At 37.3% G+C, this 12877-nt stretch overlaps 1 pseudogene across 1 annotated transcript in view; it reads left to right on the forward strand.

Annotated features, from left to right (window-relative positions):
• The window catches only part of LOC307057539 (coiled-coil domain-containing protein 150-like), a 197461-nt pseudogene that overhangs the window by 60497 nt on the left and 124087 nt on the right, over window positions 1-12877 (forward strand). Inside the window, exon 15 of the transcript in view lies at window positions 779-862. The product of the transcript in view is annotated as a coiled-coil domain-containing protein 150-like (transcript). The remainder of the gene's footprint in view (window positions 1-778; window positions 863-12877) is intronic.

Raw genomic sequence — 12877 nt, forward strand, 5'->3', positions numbered from 1 at the left:
TTTCAGTTTTTTTTTCTTTTTTTACTGCCTTTTACTATGGTAACTGAGGTGTCTGCTATTGACCAAATGGTTGTGATCATTTGTAGCTCCCACTGTCTTAAATAACTACAATCATCCCTCAGTATGTGTGGGGGATTGGTTCCAGGACCCCCCAGATACCAAAATCTGTGGATGCTCAAGTCCCTTATATAAAATGGTGTGATATTTGCATATAATCTATGCACATCCTTCCATATACTTTAAATCATCTCTAGATTATTTATAATACCGAACACAATGTAATGCTATTTAAATAGTTGTCAGTTGCCCGTGTGTGGCAAATTCAAGTTTTGCTTTTTGGAACTTACTGGAAATTAATTTTTCCTGAATATTTTTGATCCACAGTTGGTTTAACCAGTAGATGTGGAACCTGTGGATACAGAGGGCCAACTGCATATAATCCTCAAACTGCATATCTGCAACCACTGATAAAACCACCCCACATCTGGGTTAGGTTGCAACTACAAAGGAATACTTGACATAACAAAAACAGAATTAGGAAACAAAGAACAACAGTGAGTCCTAAGGCACTCATATTTTCATTAGCAGTCTCTCTACATGTTTCATATTACACTATGATCAGCTGTCTAAAGACAGACTAAGTGGTAGCAGTAGCAAATAAATATGAATCCTGGATTCATTACTTTAGAAATAGTAAGGGTATAAATACTTGTTTAAGAAAGAAAATGATTATTCATTCTATGCCTAGAGGTACTGATACCTGTGTTTGCTTTATCAGCTTGCCCAACAGCAGGTGGAAAATGTCTTGGGAAAAATTACTGAGAGTAAAAATAAACTGGCCTATGAAAAGGGAAGACTACAGGTATGAGATTTCGTTTTTTGATTTTTGTTTTCTAATTTTTTAATGCCAGTTGTCAAGCTAAATTTTGCTGGATTTTGAGAGGACTTAGCTCTGTCATTTACTAATTCTATAACTTTGGACAAGATTTTAAGCCTCCCTAAGTTTGGTCCCTCATTGAAATCCAGGTGACTTCTATTTACACACCTATAATATAATACTGAAACCTAAAATTGTGAAGCCAAGGCTCATTCTGTGACAGTATAAAACTTTATTATAATTATTTTATGCATGGTCATTTGCTGCCAATGTAGAAAGCCTATGTTCTCTCTTTCTTTATCGAAGTATAGTTGATTTACAGTATTACATTAGTTTCAGGTGTACAACAGAGTGACTCAATACTTTTATAGATTATACTCCATTTAAAGTTATTATAAAATATTGGCTATATTCCCTGTACTGAACAATCAGTCATTGTAGCTTGTTTATTTTATACATAGTAGTTTGTACCTCTTAATCTCCTACCCCTGTTTTGCCCCTCCCACCTTCCTTCCCCCCACTGATAACCACTAGTTTATTCTCTATTTCTGTGAGTCTGTCTCTGTTATTTTCATTGCTTTGTTTTATTCTTTAGATTCCACATATAAGTGCTAACATATAATATTTGTCTTTCTTTGTCTGACTTATTTCACTAAGTATAATACCTTTCTGGTCTATCCATGTTGTTGCAAATGGCAAGATTTCATTCCTTTTTATGGCTGACTAATATTCTCTCTCTATATATATATATATATATATGTCTGTGTCTGTGTATATATACGTACACGTATGTATATGTATATATAGAGAGAGAGAAAGAGAGAGAATATATATATATATTCTCACATCTTCTTTATCCAGTCATCTGTTGATAGACCCTTAGGTTGATTCCATATCTTGGCTATTGTAAATAATGCTGCTATGAAGATTGGGGTTTTTTCCCTCCTAAAATAATGGGTTTATTGAGATATAATTCACGTTTAAAATGTAAAATTTAGTGGTTTATAGTACATTCACAAAGTTGTGGAATCATTACCACTGTCTAATTCCAGAATATTTTCATCATGACAGAAAGAAACCCTGTACCCACTAGCAGTCATTCCCCATTCTCCCCTTCCCTAGCCTCTGGCAACCACTAATTTACTCTCTGTCTCTGTAGATTTTCCTATTCGGGACCATGTTTAATTTTTGAAGTGTAAAAAAGAACTCTTTTTTTTTCTTTTTTTTTTTTACTACCCCCTCCCCGGAGCTGCTTTCCCCCCTTGGTGTCCATACGATTGTTCTCTACATCTGTGTCTCTATTTCTACCCTGCAAACTGGTTCATCTGTACCATTTTTCTAGGTTCCACATATATGTGTTAATATACGGTATTTGCTTTTCTCTTTCTGACTTACTTCACTCTGTATGACAGTCTCCAAGTCCAACCACGTCTCTACAAATGACCCAATTTCGTTCATTTTTATGGCCGAGTAATATTCCATTGTATAAACGTGCCACATCTTTATCCATTCATCTCTCGGTGGGCATTTAGGTTGCTTCCATGACCTGGCTATGGTAAATAGTGCTGCAATGAAATTGGGGTGCATGTGTCTTTTTGAATTATGGTTTTCTCTGGGTATATGCCCAGTAGTGGGATTGCTGGATCATATGGTAATTCTATTTTTAGTTTTTTAGGGAACCTCCATACTGTTCTCTATAGTGGCTGTATCAATTTGCATTCCCATCAACAGTACAAGAGGGTTCCCTTTTCTCCACACCCTCTCCAGCATTTGTTGTTCATAGATTTTCTAATGATGCCCATTCTAACTGGTGTGAGGTGATATGTCATTGTAGTTTTTTTTGTGTGTGTGTGTGTGGTACGTGGGCCTCTCACTGTTGTGGCCTCTCTCATTGTGGAGCACAGGCTCCGGACACGCAGGCTCAGCAGCCATGGCTCACGATCCCAGCCGCTCCGCGGCATGTGGGATCTCTCCGGACCAGGGCAAGAACCCGTGTCCCCTGCATCGGCAGGCAGACTCTCAACCGCTGCACCACCAGGGAAGCCCTGTCACTGTAGTTTTGATTTGCATTTCTCTAATAATTAGTGATGTTGAGCAGCTTTTCATGTGCTTCTTGGCCATCTGTGTGTCTTCTTTGGAGAAATATCTATTTAGGTCTTCTGCCCATTTTTGGATTGGTTGTTTGTTTGTTTATTTAATATTGAGCTGCATGAGCTATTTATATATATTGGAGATTAATGCTTTGTCCTTTGATTTGTTCTCCCATTTTGAGGGTTGTCTTTTCTTCTTGTTTATGGTTTCCTTTGCTGTGCAAAAGCTTTTAAGTTTCATTAGGTCTCATTTGTTTATTTTTGTTTTTATTTCCATTACTCTAGGAGGTGGATCAAAAAACATCTTGCTGTGATTTATGTCAGTGTTCTGCCTAGGTTTTCCTCTAAGAGTTTTATAGTGTCCAGTCTTACGTTTAGGTCTCGAATCCATTTTGAGTTTATTTTTGTGTTAGGGAGTGATCTAAGTTCATTCTTTTATATGTAGCTGTCCAGTTTTACCAGCACCACTTACTGAAGAGACTGTCTTTTCTCCATTGTATATCCATGCCTCCTTTGTGATAGATTAGTTGACCATAGGTGCATGGGTTTATCTCTGGGCTTTCTGTCTTGTTCCATTGATTTATATTTCTGTTTTTGTGCCAGTACCCTATTGTCTTGATTACTGTAGCTTTGTAGTATAGTCTGAAGTCAGGGAGTCTATTCCTCCAGCTCCGTTTTTTTCCCTCAAGACTGCTTTGGCTATTCAGGGTCTTTTGTGTCTCCATACAAATTTTAAGAATTTTTGTTCTAGTTCTGTAAAAAATGCCATTGGTAATTTGATAGCGATAGCATTGAATCTGTAGATTGCTTTGTGTTGCATAGTAATTTTCACAATATTGATTCTTCCAATCCAAGAACATGGTATATCTCTCCATCTGTTTGTATCATCTTTAATTTCTTTCATCCGTGTCTTAATAGTTTTCTGCATACAGGTGTTTTGTCTCCCTAGGTAGATTTATTCCTAGGTATTTTATTCTTTTTGTTGCAGTGGTAAATGGGAGTGTTTCCTTAATTTGTCTTTCAGATTTTTCATCATTAGTGTATAGGAATGCAAGAGATTTCTGTGCATTAATTTTGTATCCTGCAACTTTACCGAATTCATTGATTAGCTGTAGTAGTTTTCTGGTGGCATCTTTAGGATTCTCTCTATATAGTATCATGCCATCTGCAAACAGTGACAGTTTTACTTCTTTTCCAATTGGTATTCCTTTTATTTCTTTTTCTTCTCTGATTGCTGTGGCTAGGACTTCCAAAACAGTGTTGAATAATAGTGGTGAGAGTGGACATCCTTGTTCCTGATCTTAGAGGAAATGCTTTCAGGTTTTCACCACTGAGAATGATGTTTGCTGTGGGTTTGTCATATATGGCTTTTATTATGTTGAGGAAAGTTCCCTCTATGCCCACTTTCTGGAGACTTTTTTTATCATAAATGGGTGTTGAATTTTGTCATAAGCTTTTTCTGCATCTATTGAGATGATCATATGGTTTTTATTCTTCAAATTTTTACTATGGTGTATCACATTGATTGATTTGCATATATTGAAGAATCCTTTCATCCCTGGGATAAATCCCATTTGATCATGGTGTATGATTCTTTAATTTGTTGTTGGATTCTGTTTGCTAGTATTTTGTTGAGGATTTTTGCATCTATATTCATCAGTGATATTGGTCTGAAATTTTCTTTTTTTTGTAGTATCTTTGTCTGGTTTTGTTATCGGGGTGATGGTGGCCTCATAGAGTGAGTTTGGGAGTGTTCCTTCCTCTGCAATTTTTGGAAGAGTTTGAGAAGGATGTGTGTTAGCTCTTCTCTACATGTTTGATAGAATTCACCTGTGAAGCCATCTGGTCCTGGACTTTTGTTTGTTGGAAGATTTTTAATCACAGTTTCAATTTCATTACTTGTGATTGGTCTGTTCATATTTTCTATTTCTTCCTGGTTCAGACTTGGAAGGTTATACCTTTTGAAGAATTTGTCCATTTCTTCCAGGTTGTCCATTTTATTGGCATAGAGTTGCTTGTAGTAGTCTCTTAGGATACTTTGTAATTCTGCGGTGTCTGTTGTAACTAACTTCTCCTTTTTCAATTCTAATCTTATTGATTTGAGTCCTCTCCCTCCTTTTCTTGATGAGTCTGGCTAATGGTTTATCAATTTTGTTTATCTTTTCAAAGAACCAGCTTTTAGTTTTATTGATCTTTGCTATTGTGTTCTTTGTTTCTATTTCATTTATTTCTGTTCTGAGCTTCATGAATTCTTTCCTTCTGCTAACTTTGGGTTTTGTTTGTTGTTCTTTCTCTAGTTCCTTTAGGTGTAAGGTTAGATTGTTTATTTGAGATTTTTCCTGTTTCTTGAGGTAGGCTTGTATAGCTATAAACTTCCCTCTTAGAACTGCTTTTGCTGCATCCCATAGGTTTTGGATCGTCATGTTTTCATTGTCATTTTCTCTGGGTATTTTTTGATTTCCTCTTTGATTTCTTCAGTAATCTCTTGGTTATTTAGTAATGTATTGTTTAGCCTCCATGTGTTTGTGGTTTTTATGTAATTTTCCCTGTAATTGATGTCTAATCTCACAGCATTTTGCTCAGAAAAGATGCTTGATATGATTTCAATTTTCTCAAATTTACTGAGGCTTGATTTGTGAACCAAGATGTGATCTATCCTGAAGACTGTTCCATGCGCACTTGAGAAGAAAGTGTAATCTGCTGTTTTTGGATCGAATGTCCTATAACTATCAATTAAATCTATCTGGTTTATTGTGTCATTTAATGCTTGTGTTTCCTTATTAATTTTCTGTTTGGATGATTTGTCCATTGGTGTAAGTGAGGTGTTAAAGTCCCCCACTATTATTGAACATTGGGGTTTTTGAATTAGTATTTTCATTTTCTTCAGATATATACTTGGGAGAAATTGCTCGATCATATGGTAGTTCTATTTTTAGTTTTTTGAGGAACCTCCATACTGTTTTCCATATGGCTGCAACAATTTACATTCCCACCAACATTGCACTAGGGTTCCCCTTTCTCCACATCCTTGCCAATGTTTGTTATTTGTGGTCTTTTTGATGATAGCCTTTCTGACAGGTGTGAGGTGATATCTCATTGTGGTTTTGATTTGCATTTCCCTGATGATAAGCAGTGTTGAGCATCTTTTCATGTGCATGTTGGCCCTCTGTACATCTTCTTTGAAGAAATGTCTATTCAGGTTTTCTGACCATTTTTTTAATTGGGGTGTTTGGGATTTTTGATATTGAGTTGTATTTGCTGTTTACGTAGTTTGTTTATTAACCCCTTATCAGTCATTCCATTTGCAAACATTTTCTCCCACTCAGTAGGTTGTCTTTTCATTTTGTCAATGGTTTTCTTTGCTGTGCAAAAGGTTTTAAGCTTAATTAGGTCCCATTTGTTTTATTTTTGCTTTTGTTTCCTTTGCCTTAGGAGAAAGAACCCAAGAAAGATTGCTACAATGTATGTCAAAGAGTGTTCTGTGTTTTCTTCTAGGAGTTTTGTGGTTTCGGGTCTTACATTCAAGTCTTTAATCCATTTCAAGTTAATTTTTGTAAATGGTATAAGTTAGTGGTCCATTTTCTTTCTTTGTCAAGTGCCTGTCCAATTTCCCCAACACAGTTTATTGAAGAGACTACCTTTTTCCCATTGTATATTCTTGGTTCCTTTGTTGTAAAATAATTGACCATATATGTGTGGGTTTCTTTCTGGACTCTCTGTTTTGTTCCATTGATCTATGTGTCTCTTTTTATTCCAGTACCATACTATTTTGATTACTGTAGCTTTGTAGTATAGTCTGAAGTCAGGGTGCATATGTTAACTCCAACTTTGTTCATTTTTCTCAAGATTGCTTTGGCTATTCAGGATCTTTTGTGGTTCAATATAAATTTTATGATTATTCCAGTTCTGTGAAAAATGTCATGGGTTTTTGATAGGGATTGCATTAAATCTGTAGATTGCTTTGTGTAGTATGGACATTTTACCAAAATTTCTGTGAACATGGGATATCTTTCCCTTTCCTTATATCATCTTTAATTTCCTTCACCAGTGTTTTATAGTTTTGGAGAGTATAGGTCTTTCACCTTCTTGGTTAAGATCATTCCTAGGTATTTTATTCTTTTGGTGTGATTTTAAACAGGATTGTTTTGCTTTCTCTTTGTGATTGTTCATTGTAAGAGTATAGAAAAGCAACAGACTTCTGTATATTAATCTTGTATGCTGCAACTTTACTGAATTAATTTATTCTAATAGTTTTTTGGTGGAGACTTTAGGGTTTTATATATAAGTATAATGTCATCTGCAAATAGTGACAGATTTACCTTTTCCCTTCCAGTTTGATGCCTTTTATTTCTTTTTCTTGTCTGATTCCTGTGTCTAGGATTTCCAATACTGTGTAAAATATAAATGGGAAGAGTAGGCATCCTTGTCTTGTTTCTGATTTTAGAGGAAAAGCTTTCAGCTTTCCAACATTGCGTATGATGTTAGCTGCCGGTTTGTCATAAATGGCCTTTATTTATGTTGAGATATGTTTCATCTATACCAACTTTGATGAAAGTTTGTATCATGAATGTTTGTTGAATTTTTTCAAATGCTTTTTCTACATCTGTTGAGATGATCATGTGATTTTTATCCTTTGTTTTGTTAATGTGGTGTATCACATTGATTAATTTGTAGGTATTAAACCATCCTTGCATCCCTGGAATAAATCCCACTGGATCACGGTATATAATCCTTTTTATAATTGTTGAATTCAGTTTTCTAATATTTTGTTGAGGATTTTTGCAACTATATTAATCAGAGATGTTGGCCTGTAATTTTCTCTTTTTTTGTGGTGTCTTTGTCTGATTTTGGTATCAGGATAATCGTAGGCTCATAGAATGAATTTGGGAGTGTTCCCTCCTCTTCAGTTTTTTGGAGTAGTTTGAGAAGGATAGGTATCAGCTCTTCTTTATATGTTTGTTATTGATAGAATTTCCCTGTGAAGCTGTCAGGTCCTGGACTTTTGTTTCCTGGGAGTTTTTTGATTACTAATTCAATTCCACTACTAGTGATCAGTCTGTTCAGATTATCTCTTTCTTCCTCATTCAGTCTTGGAAGATTGTATGTTTCTAGAAATTTATCCATTTCTTCTAGGTTGTCCAATTTGTTGGCATATAGCTGTTCATAGTATTCTCTTCTGATGTTTTTATGTACCTCTGTGATATCAGTTGTAATTTCTCCTCTTTCAGTTATTATTTTGTTCATTTGTGTTCTCTGTCTTTTTTTCTTAAAGTGCCTGGCTAAAGGCTTATTGATTTTATTTATCTTTTCAAAAAAACAGCTCTTAGTTTCATTGATCCTTTCTATTGGTGTTTTTTTTTTTTAGTCTCCTTTTCATTTCTTCCTCTCTGATCTTTATTATTTCCTTCCTTTTGACTTTGGGCTTTGTTCTTTTTCTAATTCCTTTAGATGGTATGTTAGGTTGTTCATTTGAAATTTTTCTTTTTTCTTGAGGTAGTCCTGTGTCGCCGTAAACTTCCCTCTTAGGACTGTTTTTGCTGCATCTCGTAGATTTTGGAAAGTTGTGTTTTTATTTTCATTTGTTTCAAGGTATTTTCTGATTTCCTCTTTGATTTCTTTACCTACCCATAGGTTTTAATAGCATGTTGTGTAGTCTCCACGTTTGTGGTTTTCCCATTTTTCTTCCTGTAGTTGATTTCTAGTTACATACCATTGTGTTCATAAAAAAATGCTTGATATAATTTCTGTTCTCTTCAATTTGTTGAGACTTGTTTTATGGCCTAGCTTGTGATCTATCCTGAAAAACATTCCATATGCATTTAAATTTTATTTATTTTTTATTTTTTTAAATTTTTGGCTGCATTGGGTCTTCATTGCTGTGCGCAGGCTTTCTCTGGTTGTGGCACGCAGGGGCTGTTCTTCATTGCTGTGTGCAGGCTTCTCATTGCAGTGGCTTCTCTTGTTGTGGAGCACGGGCCCTAGGTGCACGCCCTTCAGTAGTTGTGGCACGCGAGCTCCAGAGCACAGGCTCAGCAGTTGTGGCGCATGGGCTTAGTTGCTCCGTGGCATGTGGGATCTTCCCAGGCCAGGGCTCGAACCTGTGTCCCCTGCATTGGCAGGTGGACTCCCAACCACTGTGCCACCAGGGAATCCCCCATCTGCATTTAAAAAGAATGTGTATTCTTCTGTTTTTGGACGAAAGTCCCATAGATATCTATTAAGACCAACTGGTCTAATGTGCCATTTAAGACCACTCTTTCCTTATTGATTTTCTGTCCATTGATACAAGTGGAGTGTTAAAGTCCCGTACTATTATTGTATTGTTGTCTTTTTCTGCCTTTCTGTCTGTTAATATTTGCTCTATATGTTTAGATGCTCCTGATTAGGTTCACCTGTTTTATGTACATATATGTTAATGAAAGTTAATCCTATTCTTGTACAGATCCCTTTATTATTATATAATGCTGTTTGTTTTCTTTTGTTATAGACTTTATTTTAAAGTCTACTTTGTCTGCTATGAGTATTGCTACCTCAGCATTTTTTTCCTCTTCCATTTACATGAACTATCTTTTTCCATCCCCTCACTTTCAGGCTGTGTGTGTGTCTCTGAGATGTGTCTCTTGCAGGCAGCATATAGATGGGTCTTCATTTTTATCCAGTCAGCCACCCTATGTCTTTTGACTGGAGCATTTAGCCCATTGATATTTAAAGTGATTATTGATAAGTGTGTACTTATTGCCATTTTGTCCCTAGTTTTCTGGTTGTTTTTATAGTTCTTCTCTGTTATCTTCTTCTTTTACTTCCTTCCCTTGTGGTTTGATGATTTTCTTTAGTGGTGTGCTTGTATCTATTGTAGGTTTGTGTATCTATTGTATCTATTGTAGTTTTTTTATTTGTGGTTACTGTGGAGTTCATATATGTTGACCTAGAACTTTATGTGCTTATTTTAAACCGATAGTCATTTAAGTTCAGATACATTTATACACTTTTAAAAAGCCACATTTTTTATTCCCTCCCCCCACATTTTGTGTTTTCAATGTCATATTTTACATATTCATGTCTATCCCTTAACTATTTATTGTAGTTATGGTTGATTTTATAATTTTTGTCTCTTAATCTTGTACTAGCTTATTTAAGTAGTTGATCCACAACCTTTATCTTATATTTGCCTTTTCTAGTGGGATTTTCCTTTCCTATAAATTCTTCTTGTAGCCTTTTCCACTTAGAGAAGACCCTTTAACACTTGTAACATCAGTTAGATGAGCTCTCTTAGTTTTTGCTTCTCTGAGAAGTTGTTCATCTCTCTTTCAATTCTGAATAATAATTTTGCTGGGTAGAGTATTCTGGCTTGTAGGTTTTTCCCTTTCAATACTTTAAATATATCATGCCACTCCCTTCTGACCTGCCAAGTTTCTATGGAAAAAGCAGCTGATAGCCTTACGGAGGTTCCTTTGTATGTTAGTCTTTATTTTTTTTTTCTTGCTGCCTTTAAAATTCTCTCGTTAACTTTTGCCATTTTAATTATATGTCTTGGTGTGGGTCTTTTTAGGTTCATCTTATTTGGAACTCTTTGTACTTCCTATACCTAGAAATCTGTTTCTTTCTTCATCCTCAGGAATAAATTTTTTCAGCCATAATTTCATCAAATACATTTTTAACCTTCTTCTCTTGCTCTTCTCCTTCTAGGACCCCTAAAATGGGAATGTTGTCCCAGAGGTTCCTTCAACTATCCTCATTTTTTTAAATTTGTTTTCCTTTTTGCTCTTCTGAATTGGTGATTTCCAATACTGTATCTTCCTGATTACTTATGCATTCTTCTGTATCTCCTAGTCTGTTATTAATTCCTTTTAGTGTACTTTTTTTGTTTTGTTTTTTGTGGTACGCAGGCCTCTCACTGTTGTGGCCTCTCCCGCTGCCGAGCAGAGGTTCCGGACGCGCAGGCCCAGCGGCCATGGCCCACAGAACCATCCACTCCGCGGCATGTGTGATCCTCCCAGACCGGGGCACGAACCCGTGTCCCCTGAATTGGCAGGCAGACTCTCAACCACTGCACCACCAGGGAAGCCCTTTAGTGTACTTTTCATTTCAGTTATTATGATTTTCAGCTCCAACTGGTTCTTTTTTATATTTTCTAGTCCCTTGTTAAAATTCTTACTCTATTCATCTATTCTTTCCCCAAGTTCAGTTAGCATTCTTATTACTAATGCTTGGACCTCTATATCTGGTAAATTATTTATCTCTATTTCATTAGTTGTTTTTTTCAGGGTTGTTTTTTGTTCTTTTGTTTCAAATACATTCTTTTATCTTCTCATTTTGCTTTACTTTCTGTATCTCTAGGTAAAAGTTACTTATCCCAAACGTAAAGGGGTGACCTCGTGTGGGAGTGTCCCTGTGCAGTCTGCTCGTGTCCAGTGGCTTTGTTGGGAGAGCTGAATCTGAAATGAGCACAGGTTACATCTTCCCCCAGGGTGTGCTGGCAGTTACCACCTTGGTGGGAGGCAGGGCCAGAGACGGAGGGGCTAGAACCAGAGCAAGGTGTGAGCTGGCATTTCTCCTCTGCTCAATGGCTATAGCCACCCTATCAGGTGTAGGGCCAGGTATCAAGGTGCTGGAGCAGAAGCCCTAAGGGTTAGGTCCAGGCTGGTTTTTTCCCTGTTAAGTGTGCACTCCCTCTCCCCTCCAGCAATGGCAGCCTTCAGCCTAGTGGGCAGCTGCATCGGAGCAAAAGGTTCCAGAGTAGGTACCTGGCGTTGGCTGGGGTATGCACTGGGATGGTCCCAGCACATCAGTAGGAGTTCCAGGTAGCTCCTGCCCCACCACTTCTGCACACACTGGTAATGATTGCCCTCACCCTGTTCAGATGCAGGGCCCAGTCTGAACTGCTCCATCTCCCCCAAGTGCTTATCCTCCTTGACAGTGGCAGCCTTTACCTAGTGTGGAGCTGCTCCAGAGCAAGAGGGGCTGGAGCTGTCATCCGTGCAGGCTAGGGCAGCTGTTGGGGTGGTCTTGGGAAACCGGCCAGAGCCCCAGGCCATTTTTAATCTGTTTCCTCTCCATTGTTCCTGGGAGTAAGCAAGCGTGTGTGCACTCTTCAGTAGCGGAGTCTCAGGTTCTTACAGCTCTCTGGTATGTCCCACTGATTTTCAAACCAGCTAGTGGGATTCATCTTTCCATTGTTGGTCCCCAGGACTGAGGTTCCTAATATGTGGTTCAAGCCCAAAAATCCCCAGGGAGGATCTCTGAACCTGTGATATCCCCTCCTCTTCTGTATCCCTACTAGGGACATAGGTCCCAACCTGATCACTTCTCCCTTCCTACCAAACTCTGTGGATCTTTCTTTGCAGCCTTGGTTGTAGACATCTTCCTGCCAGTCTCCAGTTTGTTTTCACTGAGAGCTGCTACACATATAGATGTGTTTTTGATTTGTTTGTAGGGGTAGGTGAGCTCAGCATCATCCTACTCCACCATCTTGATTCCCTCCATCGCATATGTTTTCCTTTTTGCAAAATTTTTATAACATTCCGAAAAAGAAATAACCCTGGAAATTGAGATGCAAGGCAATAGAATTGACTTGTGCATGAGATGATACTCTTCTTTCACTCCATGTGAGTTTTGTCCCTAAAGTGTCCTCAGAGCAGGAAGCTTGCCACTAATAAGGCTAGACCTGCCTTAAACCAACTTCAGTAGAAACACTGAAGTCTAAATTAGTGGTTCTCAGCCTTAGCTACACAGTAGGCTCCCCTGGGGAATTTTAAAAACTCTTCATGCTAGGAAGTATATGATGTCTGCCATTTACTTTGAAATGAATCATTAAAAAAAGAAAAAAGAAAATCGTTTGGTAGATCGATACAGGAAATGATGGATGGATATATGATAAGTAAGTATAAAAATGTTAATGGTTGAATTTGAA

This window comes from Hyperoodon ampullatus (assembly GCF_949752795.1).
Source record: "Hyperoodon ampullatus genome assembly, chromosome: 8".
In the NCBI taxonomy this organism is placed as follows: domain Eukaryota; kingdom Metazoa; phylum Chordata; class Mammalia; order Artiodactyla; family Ziphiidae; genus Hyperoodon; species Hyperoodon ampullatus.